Source organism: Taurulus bubalis (genome assembly GCF_910589615.1).
Source record: "Taurulus bubalis genome assembly, chromosome: 5".
In the NCBI taxonomy this organism is placed as follows: Eukaryota; Metazoa; Chordata; class Actinopteri; order Perciformes; family Cottidae; genus Taurulus; species Taurulus bubalis.
In genome coordinates this window covers 25,163,928-25,178,442 of record NC_136593.1, presented here as the reverse complement: position 1 = coordinate 25,178,442, position 14,515 = coordinate 25,163,928, and the positions used below count along the sequence as shown (strand labels likewise).

The 14,515-nt window shown below is 41.2% G+C and overlaps 1 protein-coding gene across 1 annotated transcript in view; it reads left to right on the top strand.

Moving 5' to 3' along the window:
- Window positions 1-14,515, top strand: part of LOC306736344 (receptor-type tyrosine-protein phosphatase gamma-like) — a gene marked incomplete at both ends in the record, with an annotated part of 390,476 nt that overhangs the window by 251,463 nt on the left and 124,498 nt on the right. The gene's annotated exons all lie outside the window — the stretch shown is intronic.

Here is a 14,515-nt window from a genome sequence, read left to right as displayed (position 1 = left end):
CTGATACTTTCATTGTTTTATGGTTAGAGGCTATTGTGGCTTTCATGAGGTCTGAAGGGTCAATCAACCCTGCCCAATGCGCAAGAGACATGCATAATACAACACAGTGTAACAGGCAATGTAAGTTCTAACAAAGTGCTTCTTAAAAGGAACTGATGAGCCAAAACTCTCAATTCTATGAAGGTATCGATGTTAATTCATGCACAGTAGCTTATTAAACACATGACAGCCAACCAGTGGCTATTGACAAAATAAATACACAAATATGTGGCTTGCTTTTTTAATCTCTGACTGCGTAGGGAGGAATTACTTTAGGTTTAGCTTATTTGCCACCAAGAGACCACTTCTTGGTCTAGCTATCAGCTGGACCGGATCCTGCATTGGAGGCAACAGGGTTTGTGAAGAGGTGAGTTATGTCATGCTATGTAGCCTGGAGATAGGGTGCACCTCAAAGACCTGGCTTGCTTTGACAATGCTCCTCATTTTGTTTGTGTCAATGCAACCTTTTGAAAAGACGTAATTAAGGCTCTGTTTCTCCATGTTTACACAGAGTATTGGACAGCTCTCCCTTTAGCGAATTACGTCCGCTAATGACCATCAATTTAACTCTAAAAGCTTGACTTGATGAGTGCGCCCTCTGAGCTCTGTCTCATGTTTATGCAAAACCTTTTCTTTATTACCATGTTTTATTCAGGAACAGCACTGAGTGACAATCCAATTACCAAAATACACTTAATAACAGGACCATACTACATACTCTGTGCAAATGGGGATGGAACATGAAAATGTGCCGGTGAAATAGTAAATTAATGCCTGACAGAGTCTTTGAAGGCATTGCAGCTCAGTACGGTGAGATTCATCTAAATTGGTATCCAGTGCGGCTGTGGAGGTCAGGGTGAGGAAGGGTTCGTCTTCAGAAGCCTGTCTCATGCTGGCAATCAGTGTAAACATTATTATTATTTAACCTTGACCACCACTTTTCCTTGACCTTAACCACGTGGTTTTACATGCCTGCTTTTACCTGTACTCCCACCATACGACTCTGAGGGATTCTTTCAAACGCTTTAGATCCAATTAGAGTTTGTTTCCAGAACTGAAATCAGCTGTGCTTTGATTCCAAAATCAGAATGTGCCATATTTTGCTAGTTGAGTTAATGAGTTAATGGACTAACAGCGTTCCCATGTGTTTTTAATTAGCTACTCTGTGCATGGTAGCACATGGTAGCACATGGTAACACATGGTTGGAGGACTTTATATGGTATTGCTTTCCTCCTTGTTGATTCATGTTACGTTGGTTAGTATGTTTGTTTCAGTTGCTAAGGGTTTAACATGTGTGATTCAGCTCTGGCTTGGAGCAATGGTTTCAGATTCATGTTTGGCATTATTGAGTTGGGAACCCAAAACGGCTACTAAATACTGGCTAAGGGAACTTTATTGTCTCTTCAAAAGCGTGCATTGTTACGGTAAAGTGGACCATGACTTGTTCAACTTTTGTAGCGTTAGTTTAGTTTCACAATGAAGTGCAGATGTGTTTGTATTATTGATTCATAGTTCATAGTTTCTAAGCATGTAAGAGATGTTTTCACTGACTTGCGTTGATGGTCAACTCAGTGAAATTGAGTATTGGGCAAAAGTAAATCATGTAATCATGTAAAATGTTGTTTTTGGCAAGAAACTTGAATAAATATAGTTGTGTGAAGGAAATGTTTTCACATTATTATAAAATAGATATCAAAGATGAATTATAACCTGATTGACTTCCTAACACTAGCTCTTAGTAGAATATAATACATCATTAAAACTACTAATGCTAAGAAGCAAGTATTTCAATACAAATACATTTACGTATTTCCTATTTGTTTGAATTGCATTTTTTTAGAATTGTTGGCTTTGGGTATACCGCCCAGCCATATTGTCTTGTATTAAAGGGACCAAAATTAAAACTGTAAGTGGACTACTTGTTTACTCCAAGTTACTTACTTAAACAGCACTGAAAGTTTTTTGACCCATAAGCCGTAAGCCGTTGATCACTGTAACCGTGAGATCACTACAAACGATTTCCACAAACACAAAATTGTCTCTAGGAACGTCTGCAAAAGGAAAAATTCAAGAAAAACTTTGCACAGGTGGCATTACCCAAAAGTAGGGGAATGGTCTTGTCTATAAAGCCCAGGCCTCACCTCTCAAACTTGATTGTTGGCATTAAGAGATACTCTTTTCATCCAGCTTCAACAGTCCATTGCATGTGTGAATGTGTGTGTTTCTGAGCGGTTCTGAGCGTGTGTGTATTGCATGTTGTTTACGTGCAGCTGTCAATCTCTTGAACGCTGAAATGTCAGCCAGCTCTGTTTGGACTTCTCCTGGAGCTCTGCCTCTGTACTGTGGCTGGCCAAACAGATGAATATGTATAGTTTGACATTTGGTAGATCAGCACACTGACGGGTCAGCTTGATATTGTGATCTTCTCCTTCCGCTCCAAACTCTTCTTTTCTTTCTTTCCATACCTTTCCAGAACGTTGCATAAAGCTGCCTTTGTGTCAGTGGCTGATACAGCCCTGTATGGAGAATATGCATTTGTCCTCACTACTCAGTTTAGAAATATTGCTTACCTGTCTGCTAGAGAATAAGTCAAAGATTATGCTGAAAGCACAAAACCTCCTATATGAATGCATGAAGCTCCGTGGGACTGCTGTTTTTAAATTGCTAGATTTATAATATGCCGTCACCATTGATTTAGCAGTGAGACATCAGCGAGGAAAAGTTCCCATGTAGCACTTTTACAAAGTTCCAGTGAAAATCAAGCCTGTTTTCTCATATTGACTGAGCCTCTCAGTCAACTACACTATTTCCCCAGAGAGACAGACACACACACACACACACACACACACACACACACACACACACACACACACACACACACACACACACACACACACACACACACACACACCTCTGCCTTGTGCCAGATTCAATATTGGCAGTATGGCTCAGCTGATCTGTCCGTTAAGGCCACACTGATACTGATATTTTTTGCAAAGAAGCTGCTGAGAGATGAGATTTTGTGCATAATTTGATCATTTCATATCCAAATAACAAACACGACTATGATGCAAAGCCTGGGTTGTGTAAACTGAATAATGTACACTTTTAGAGGGGGATTTTAAAAGCCTATTTAAAACTGACCTCATGATTTCAATTGATAATTTAGGCCTAATAATATAAAAATATTGATGCATCAATTAAAGACCAAAATATTGATGCAGCGTAATGCTATTTTAGTTTTTTTATTCATGTTACTTTGAATTTATTAGTGCATCAATTGCTAATTTAATCAATATTTACATTACATATTTGAAATTAAAGTTAAAATTGAGCTTTCCTTTTTGATCTCGATGTAATTGGTGTGCTCAGAACAATAATTTGTCAAGGCAACAAAGTATATTTGCAAACAAATGTCACAGATTTGTTGGTGATTGGCTGCGCGCAAAACCCTGTCGTCCTTTTTTTCTAGTTTGGGGCACAAAAAGGATCGATTGCAGTAATTGTTTGACTTGTTTTGACTAGTGTAGATACTACTTATTGCTGGGTTATTTTGGTAAATAAATACATTTGTTAGGGCTGGGTGTCGGTACTCGATACCTTTATTAAGGTTTCGAGTACTGACAGCCTGCCTTAACGAATGTATTTATTTACTCTGCTCCAAGATGGAATCACATGGTCCAGGAAAATCACAAAGGATTTTTTTTAGTAAATTACACATTTACTGTACTTTGGATCAGCTTAGATAAACAATTACTTCTCTGCTGTTTGACGTAAAAAATATCCAGATACGTCGGCATGTGTGGTTAGACTGTTGAAGTTGAAGTGCTAGCTTTGCGATGTAGCGACTAATAGTGTCATACTTTTTTAATGCACTGTTCATTCTTTTTCAATATACTGACATCCTTTTTTTTTTAACATTAATTAGATACAACTTAGATAAATGTAAATGAATCTATAATTTAAAAGCACAGAGCAGATACAGTGCATCAGCAATGCCCGACAGTGAGTGGCTGGACTATCAGACTGTAAAGCCCTCTCAGCGTGGCCTCTGATGCTGCTTCATACAACCAAAGCATCAGCAGTGAAATAGGAGCACGATTGCTGCCTCGCCTCCCCGAGTTAACTTCATTGCCTGCCTGCTACATTGAACAATTTGATCTCAGCAGGGAGAGAATGGAAAACTAATATATGGACACACAGTAGGCACAGTTAGCTCATAGTAGACAGAGGACCTCCATTGTGTTTGAACTGAACCCTCAACAGCACATATTCAAAATAATCTGCAAATAAAACCAAAGTGGAATATTACTATCCAAGCGGTTTTGTATGCATTCCAACATGGTCAATAGGAACTATGTTTAGGGAGCTTACACAAAACAAAACACACACAGACCCATCTTGCATGCAGTGGCCAATTTAGGACACAAAATTAAATAAATAAGCATTCCTACGGCGATCTAGCTATAGTGTAAACTAATTTATACAGTGTTTTACAGACAGGAATCTTAACAGGACTTTAGTGATTTAGGCCTCTGGGTAAGTGCTGCTGCAGGGTGAGAGGAGTTTAATGGTGCAGATTTCAGCAAAGGACAGTAGCTCCTGACCCATGAAGTCAAGGGTTCAAGGGCAACACTGGACAAGTGACAGCAAAGCAGGCGCTCAGAGACCTTCATGATAACAGATGTCAAGGCGACAGGTCGATACTCAGTCAGCCAGTTTGGGTCAGCTTCTCTTTAGGCAAAGGAGAAATAACAGCGGACATCAAACATGCTCTAAAAGAGATCTGATCCAAATCTGAGTTAGCTCATTGAATTAGGTGGAATAGCAGGTTGCCATTTTCAACCATTTGAGATATTGGCAACCGATTCTTTGCCTGAACTAGCCATCAGAGTGTACCAGGAATTGAGAGTTGACACTTTAACTGGTAACACAAGATTCAGATTCTGTAAAGTATCAGATAAAACACAAAGAATGTTGTTCAGTTACTATAATCAGTCATATTATCTTAATTAATCCTAACATAAAGTGAAGAGAAATAGCAGTCTGGACAACCAAAAGCTGTTGCCTGGTTGACAGACACTTTAAAAAATAGTTTTTTAATACATTTGTCTACATCAATGAAAGAGTCCAGATCATAATTTGACTGCTGCAATACTTTCCAGTCAGTTGTTAGAAGACACTCATCAACCCTCCTCCGTCTGACCGGCAGGACTTCACTGTTTTTAACCCTCTGTGGTACTGTGGAAGTGAAGAGCCTGTGGATTAACAAAGAGGTGTCACCTCATTTTGTCACCTCTTGTGGCAGTCAAGATGTACTCCTTGTACATTCTTAAGTTGCTTTATTAAGCTTACATGGTTAAAATCCCCCTGCAACAAAGTCTGGGTTTGAGTCTTCTGTGTCCATGGTTTGGGTGTAATGCTGCTGAGCAGCTGTGGCACCAGCTTGAGGAGGAACATAAACACCGATCAAGATAAAAGATGCAAATTCCCTGGAAAAACAAAATGGTCGGCATCTGATAGTCAGTTAGTAATTCTGCAGTGAGTGTGGCATTCGTAAACCACCTTTGATTAACACGGATGCAGACGATACCGTCTCGTTGTTTCAGCAACTCTCAGAGCGCTCATCTGCTGCAGCTCAGTGTCAGGTGCACCGGAGTTAGGCCAAGTGTCTGTGAAGCACATAACTGAGCAGTCAGATTGAGATGGTGTCCTTGTTCAGTTTTTTGAGATTGTCATGCTCAGTAATGGAATGCTGTGCCTGCCCTTTCCGTGCAGCACAAAAAAGGCTTCCCTTCTACCGCCTTCCCTGGGTCCATAGGTGTGGAAGCTGGATCGTCTCAGGGAGTGGAGATGTTTGGTTTGGAATGTATCCTTATAGGACGGAAATATGCAACAAAGCACATTGAAAAGACATACACACAGAGCTCGACATAGTTCACCCATCAGATTTGATGCCTAATTGTGCCATAATGATGTCACCGACTACAATAGGATTCCTCCTCTGGGTAGCACATTTTGTAAAAACACACAAGCTTTGAACCATTTTTCTTTCTATCTGTGTCCTATCTTTTCAAAGACTCCTTCCATTCTGGTTGGATTTTCTGCTTTTCATTCCCATTTCATATTCTTTCCTGTCTCCTTCCCTTTCCGTTTCGCTCACCGTGGTACAGTGGGCGGTGGAGGAGAGGAGTGTTCTTGTGCTGGCTCTGAGCGCTCCACATGAATGATGTATGATTTACAAGCGTTGCCATTTAGTAATTGTGGCCTAATAGGGCCCTTGAATAGCATGATGAAGTAGGGACCTGCTGCTCCCTACCTGCTGTTTTAAACAGTAATGCTCTGGTTGATATGCCAAGCACAGCACTGCCAGGCAGCGCTGCACACGTCTCTAGCTGGAGTGTGTCACTCATCCTGTGTGTGTATGCACACCCCTGTGTCCTGTGCATTCATTCCATGGTTGTATGCTCTGCATCGAAGGACAAACGTGTATGACTTCACCCTCAGGTATTCTCAAGCAGGAGGTTGTGTGGTCAATTCTGAATTGCTCAACCAAGACCTTAAGATTGCTCGCTTACACAAACTAAAGGCTTTCTTTGTTTGGAGGATAGTGGAAAATATTTTTTAAATCTTAAGAGCAGATACTCTATATACTGTTTCCACTCCAGTATATTCTAAAGTGTTCTACCAAGTGTGTTGCATTAACGAAAGGATTAAACAGTGAGGGACAAGTGAATCAACTTTTGTTTCATTGAAAATATGTTTGGAAATATGTTTGCCAGATAATCAGACAGACCTGGCATCTTATTTCACTTCTTTCATTCAGCCTGTCATCAAGTTCATGTTCCGAGGGAGTGGATTTTATTTTCTTACCTTCAGACAGGGCTACGCTAGTTGTGTCCAGTCTCTGTGCTGAGCTCAACCTACCGGCAGCTGGCAGTAGCTTCATATTTTGGCCTAATGTGAGACTGGGATCAATCCTTTCATCTAACTCTCGACAGTAAAGCAAATCCTACATGCACAGGACTGTAACGAACACAAGCTCGACCCTCCCTTCACGCTTGCAACTTGCTTGCTTGTCAAGTGGAATTTTGAGACTTGAGGATGGTATAGACCAGTGTTTTTAAACCTTTGTTGAGCCGCGGCACATTTTCTACTATAAAAAAATCCTGCAGCACACCAACAACCAAAAAAAATTACAAAATGTCACATTGTAGCATAATACAGCACATATGGTAGGTGATTATTGCGCTACCTACTGGCATGGAAGAGTATTTAATTACTAGGCCAGCCACTATATTGCAGGCTCAGACTCTCAACAATGGAAAATTATTTGCGACAACTAAATAATATTTTTTTGGACCGATTAAGTGAAATTGGCCATTTTCCCACGGCACACCTGACGATCTCTCACGGCACACTGGTGTGCCGCGGCACACTGGTTGAAAATCACTGGTATAGACAATGGCTGATGTCTGCGCTCCTGTGATTGAACAAGCCAGGCCGGCATGCTGGCGGCTTCATTTACTGTCTAAGTTAACGGCGCTCATCAGTTCATCCGTTTGAACGGATGCATTCAGTTTACCGAAGACATGAGCACGTTCAATGACAACGCGTCCATGCACAACGGTCACTACAACAACAAAAACTAAAATCCTTCGGCAGCAATCTCATGAAAATCCCACATCAGAATGGTCTTCACTTCAATGATGTTGCAAAGGCAACCAGAGTAATATTCATCTATTCCACCATAAACATGAAATCACTCTGGAATCATTTGCCGCATTATATCAGAGACCGACTGATATTTGTTCAAATATTGGCCCAAGTGTATCTGCTTAAGGCTACCTCCTGCTGTGGCACTCACATGTCCATCCCCTCTGGGCAGGTGAGAGTGCTATCAGGGCTAGCTGGCCCGGGCGCTAAGCTATCCATTCTCTCTGACCGCCCCTTGCCAGTGCCGTTTTTATCTCCACCCCCTCTGAAGCCTCCCTGATGTGATAAACGAGGAGCAGAGGATGGAAAGATGGAGGAGGAAGGGACGTGTGTGTGTGTGTGTGTGTGTGTGTGTGTGTGTGTGTGTGGCTCCAGAAGTTGCTCCGCCAGCTTTTACCCACCTGCCTAGATAAGAGAGGCACTGTAAATTAACACGCGATAGGGGGGACGAGAGCATGGGCGGTGTGTGTCTGTGGATACTTGGATTCTGTGCACTCATTCACACACGTAGACACACACTACCTCTCTTTGCTTTGCCGCAGGTATCACAGATAAAGATGTGTCATTGATGAATGAGATCTTATTTCCCATCAACCTTTGCTGTGTGGGAAATGGAAAGCACATCTAGGCCCCTAAATCATCACATGAATAATGATAACGCTGGGTAGCAGTTTTCATTTTGTCGCACTATTTGTCTGCAAAGAGCCGTATGCAAACTGTTTGTTTCTATCCGCGCTTGTAATGTGTGCGTGTGCTTTTTTTTTACATTGCAGCTAAAAATGAACACTGAGCTTCCACAAACTTGTGGTGCTGATGTTTAAAGCTGCGTTTGTACCTTGTTTAATCACACCGGAGGGCAGTGGGCTAAAAATGTACCCACCGCCAACACAGAGGCAGAATTACAAGGAGGTACATTCCCTCGTTTTACTTACAATATGAAAATTACAGCACCTTTCTGACACATAATAATAAAACAGCTCAATTCATTCTTGTTTCCCTGCAGTCATTTCCTGACTGCGTTCCAGCAATCAATGTGCTCAGCACGAACAACATTATTCACTTCAACTTGTAAACTCGCAACATACACTTTTATTTGGCATTTATTTGTCAAACAATCAAGAACACCTCGGTGAGCGTGCACACTGAGGATTTTTCAACCGCTGTGACGGTGCAACACATGACTGCTCATTACATCAGTTCAAATCACATCAACACAGGCATCAACACAGTGATGAAGGGCGGTCCATGAGGATATAACAATAGACATATTTAAGAGGCAGGACGTTAAATACATCAGAGTATTCCTCACTGCTATGGCAGCCAAAAGTGTTACATTCTACTTAATGATTGATGCAATCTATGAAATTTAGTCAAGATGTGATCATGCCCAGATTAACTTCATAGGGGGTAGAAGAAGCCTTGGGCTGCTATTGACCATATTTTCATATATACAATAACAGTATAAATTGCTGTAATACTACCTGGGCCCAGTTGTGCTGTGTGTTAATTAGTCTGTTGTAATTGTTTCAAGCTGCACTCATCAGTATTTATACATAACCAATAGAATAAATGAAATGGAAGTGGAAACGCTATGACAACTGTCATGTGAGCAGTAGCCTGGCTGTTCATACTGTAAGCACATTTCTCTGCTCCTCTGCTGTTTTCTATCTCTCGCTGTTTGTTTGCAAATCTGGAGGCAACAGGACTAGATGTTGGTATCAGAAGCATTCCGGTTTCCATTTGTAGTCTGAATTGTATTGACCTATCACATTTGAGTAGGCTTTGGTGGAATGCAGGTAAACGGTCTGCGTGAAGAGCAAAAGGAGCGGAACGCATTGGCCAATATGTAATTCTGGGAACCCACTGCTATCGTCCAACGATGAATTAGTTTTTTATTGGTTTAGAATCAGCTTGTAAACTGGCTACTTGTGAAACACATTGTCTTTTAACTTCAGGCTCACATCTAAAGATGCTAATTCGCCTGTAAACAATGAGCAGACCACAGAAACGAGTCTTGGCCCAGATATCAGCCGACTCCACCAGAACCACAGATATATAGCGCATTATCCCCAGAGGCTTATTGTTGTCAGACCGATAGATGATGGGTTCCAGAATCTGATCATTTAGAATAGATTTTCAGTGTTTATTTGCCTGATTTGCTTGTGGTATGCAAGGATAATTGATCGGGGCACTGAAACTATTGCTGAATATTGCAATCTTGTAAGAACAGCCTAATTGGCATAAAGAGACAACTGAGGAAAAATGATTGCTAAAATATAGTGAAACAGTAGCATAAATAAAGGTGAGTATTAAAATCAGCAAACTGGCCCAGTAATGTCAGTTATAATTACTAGCCATGAGTGTGTGTGAGTGTTTAACTGAAGTGTGCATTTGACTGTTGATAAAGTCAACTTTTAATTTGTAAAAGGAAGTTGTGTTTTGTGCCTGCAGTGAATTTAATTTACTTTGATTTAATTTAAGTTGTCATCTGTTTTTAAATGGAACTTCAGACATTTCAAAAACATGCCCCCTAACAGAACAACCCCTTTTTATTATTCCTCCAACTGCGAGTGGCCTCTGGGAAACCTTTATCACCTCAAGATGGAAATTTGAAGCAGGACATATTTGCGGTGCTGCCTCACTCCCACTTAGTGTGCCGTGAGACTGGACACAGCAGCTTGTGATCTCCACATCCCCTGGGGGCCTGACACATCGGAGGCAGCACAAGCAAGATTTTATGTGAAAACAGACACCAGAGTACACTGTTTGGAGCGTACAGTGAAGTCAAATTATGACCTGTTTCAAAAAGAGCGTCTGTATTTACACATGAAGATGGCAACAGAAAATGATACCAGCTTTCTCTTCCGGCTGGCATTGTTGTTTGGGTCATTGAATCACGTTCTGCTTTACAATAGCTCATTTACACGTGTTATTGTGGAAATAAAACTACGTTGTTGTCAGGGAGATATTGTGTTCACTGTTTGAAAACACAATCCCAAGTCAAAGTACATTATTAGCTTTTCCAGAGCTTTCAACCTCCTCACACAGTCTTCATCAATAGTGTCATAAGTCAACATTGACTCTTGGTGGCACATCAGAAAAGCAGAATATCAGCAGCACGTCTTCCTCATTGTCTCCAGACTGGCTACATTCCGCCACAGTCCTGCTGCCCACAGTGTTCTAGCGGCGTGCAAGGTCCAATACAATTCAAATCAGAAGAAAATCACTCAATTCATATTTGAGTAGCAGTAACGAGTTATCATTGCGACTCAGTCGTTGCTAGCGTTGTAACATGTGGTTGATGTTGTAAAAGAGTCACGGATAGCATTGTAACACAAGGTCATTCATGTGAAACAGTCGAGTTAAGTTTAGGCAACTACCTGGTTAGGGTTAGAAGAAAACATCATGGTTTGGCTTAAAATCAAAGAGTCAGTGCCTTTTTGGATGGACCTGAGCATCTAATAATTGCGAGGGGTTTAGTTAGTTGAAAGCCTGGTGCCAGATGCATTTGTATCATGACGTTGAATGCCACTGCCCAAGTGTCCTTATCTGACACTCTGGGAGTGAGACAAGGCTGGACAGTGAGATCAACGTGCTCAGCTGATTTGGGCTCCATGTTTTCAATGTTCAAACAAACAACCAGTGCTGTTGTATTTTTTGGTGAGGAGTTTGGAAGTATAGGAAACCTATTGATATGTCTTCAAAAGTGTGTTTTGTTGGATCACCTGAAGGGGTTTTCAAAAACGTCCTTTTGCTTTTGAACAAGTTTGTTTTTGTGTGACTGGAACATACTCATGGATACAAAAGACTTGCATATATAAACAGGTAATTACATGAAGAGCCCAAGCTGGGGCTAACCACAGCTTGTGTGCATGTCTTCATTGTATATGAAAGGAAAGGTGAGCAGTCAGCTGTCTGAGGTATCATGTTGAATGGATGGATGCAGAGGGACTGCGCTGTTACACTGACAGACAGACAGAGCTGATGAAAAACAGCATTTGTTTGTGTCCTGTCGCACAACACAAGTAAGTAAATCAGTGTAACTGGATGTTGCAGGCTAACACATGGAGGTGCTCTGTGCATAACCATATTATGGCGATGTAGCTTGTTTTTTTTCTCTACCGTTGATCTTATTAGTAATGGTATCCTTGGAGTTTTTCTTGTCTTATTGTTGTATCCAGCCTCTCAGCTGTTATGCCGTTTGTGCTCTCCTCATTTATTGCCTTCTCTTCCTTACTCTCCCTCTCCTTTTTGTTCTCTCTCTCTCAGCCAGCTACATTCCATTAAACCTTCAAAGATAACTGATGACTGCCAGGCTGCACTCCCTTGTTTTTTATATTTATTTCTCTTTTATTTATGATTGGCCTTCCCTCCGGATAGAGAACACATGCCATTCCTAACATAATGTTATATTTCCCGGTGCCTGTCCTCAATGACACCACAAAAAAAAGCCATTTTTTAAAAGCCCAGTGCTACCTAGAGGGCAAATAAATGCTGCCCTAGTTGCCAAGCCTGTTCCATACCATTTTTAATAATCTGGCATGCTGACAGGGGCGGGCCCCACCACCTTTTTTTTTTTTTTTTTTTGCTTTGCAAAAGCAATATCTCCTCACCCCACCCCAATCTTGCTTTTATGAAAAAGTAACACTCATGAAATTGAAAAAAGCCACAGCTGACTTTCAGAGCCATTTCTCATGTAATGCATTTCAATTGGGTTTTTAAGATAGATTGTGCGAGGTCACGGCGTGCTCTAAACATATCTCATAACCCAGATTGTACAGCTCCGTCCGCATGTCTCCGATCTGTTTTGCAAAGCCGCGGCGGTGTGTGTTGCATCAGCGGCCAGCGATGCTGCATCGTATGACCTTCTTTGATGGACGCCCTTTCTCCAGCTGCGAGAGGGTACGGGGAATTCACAACCCCCATAGCGTGGCTCCGATCGAGACAGAGGCTGCATCATCAACCCCTTCTTCTTGATGTCCTCGCTCTCTCCTCTCAGCAAGGACGTGCACTCCATGCGGCGCATTCTGTTGTCTGTTTTCACACAAAGCACTGCTTATGTCGCCTCAGATCTGTCAGTCCCTCAGGGGGATCACAGGCCGCCTTGCCTGGTCTTGCAGCTCTCTGCGGGGTCGTGGCAGCATCACCAGCCCCAGAGTACCTCCTGCTATACATTGTCATGTTGAAGCAGCAGCGCTGTCCCAGGAGACACTTGAAGGTGGATGAAAAGAATGGAGTTCTCAGAGGTTTCTGTCAAGACACATGTTTTTGAATCGTGGTTAGAAACAGATAAGAGACTTCCATGACATTTTCTGTGGTCAGAGGTCTGCTTCAGATGTATTTTGTTCTGATGTTACTGTGTAGTCTGACTGCTGAGCCTGGAACATATGTCATTAACATGCCTGCTGTAGGGCTGCAGTCACATTATTCAACGTAGTATTGGCACAGGATTTCATGCATATCCAATATGGAAGCTGATAGAATGAACTTTCCGAGGCTCTCATTTGTGCACATTTGAAGAGTGCAGCGACAATGCATTAATTAATTGATCAACTGTTTATTAAGATAATGATTTAATGACATAAATTAGCCATGTACCAAGTAAGAACCAAGCCTCTGAGTGTCCTATATGTAAATATTTGCCTGGGATTTGCAGCCTTAGAAATATTTCTACATGTGGATCAGTGCAAAACAATGTTGTTGGATATTTTGGTTGTGCACAAGTATCAGAACCATAACCATTTATTTGCTAGGTATGTTTCACGTACGAAGAATTTGTCTTGGCAGGTGGTGCATACATTAGACAAACAACAACAATCAACACAGTGCAATAGAAACATATTAAATTTAAAATAGAATATCAAATAAAGTGCACAGACAAACAGATAACAGTACTGCAAACAAGTACACTGTAAGTGTGTGTTAAAGTGTAATGTTAAAGTGTATTTAAATATGAATTATGAAAAGATGTGCAGGGGAGTGACCGGTTTGAAATTGTCCTGGGGGTGACGGAGTCAGTCAAGTATGCACAGGAGTTAGACATAATGGGAGATATGTCATGGGAACCGTGAGAGATTTATTGATGCTATTCACATATGAAACATTTAAGTAAGCAAGTCACTCGAAGAAAGCCTGAGAGACGAGGAAAAAAGCCCTTTAGGTTAAAGGTTTTAAGTAAACGTGTACAAACTAAAGGTTGATGTTCATAATGTTAGGGTTGTGGGATGTCCCACATGGCTGGCATGATCAGCGGGTTCTTCAGCTGCTTCCAGCTTCGAGAACGTTTTCAGTTTTCTGTCTCGTATTATTGCAAATTCAAAGCTTGTGGGTTTTGATTAACCATTTTATATTGCTGTGAAAACATCTCCTTCAAACGCACTGGAATGTCAGTATATTAGCTGTTTGCTCCAATGCTGCCAAAGTTATTAGCTGTCCTCATCTATGTTACCTCTAATTTTTTTCAGCACTGAGCAAAAATGTTTTTTTCTGAGCGCACATTTCAGCAATTCGCTGAAATGTGAGCAATTCGCAACCACGCGATCTGCCGAAAATGACCACAAGCCTGCGTTAGCCATAGGGGATTCAAAGAGATGACAGCAAATGCATCAATATGTATACAAGGTTGATATTTCTTCAATATCCTTTATAGTGTCTGGACTTTGGGAACATTTTAACTTTTTAAAGGGTCTTTGTTGAACTTCAGTAAGGGGAGGTTATGACTGGTTCACTGGTTATGACTGATAATGATATATATAAAAA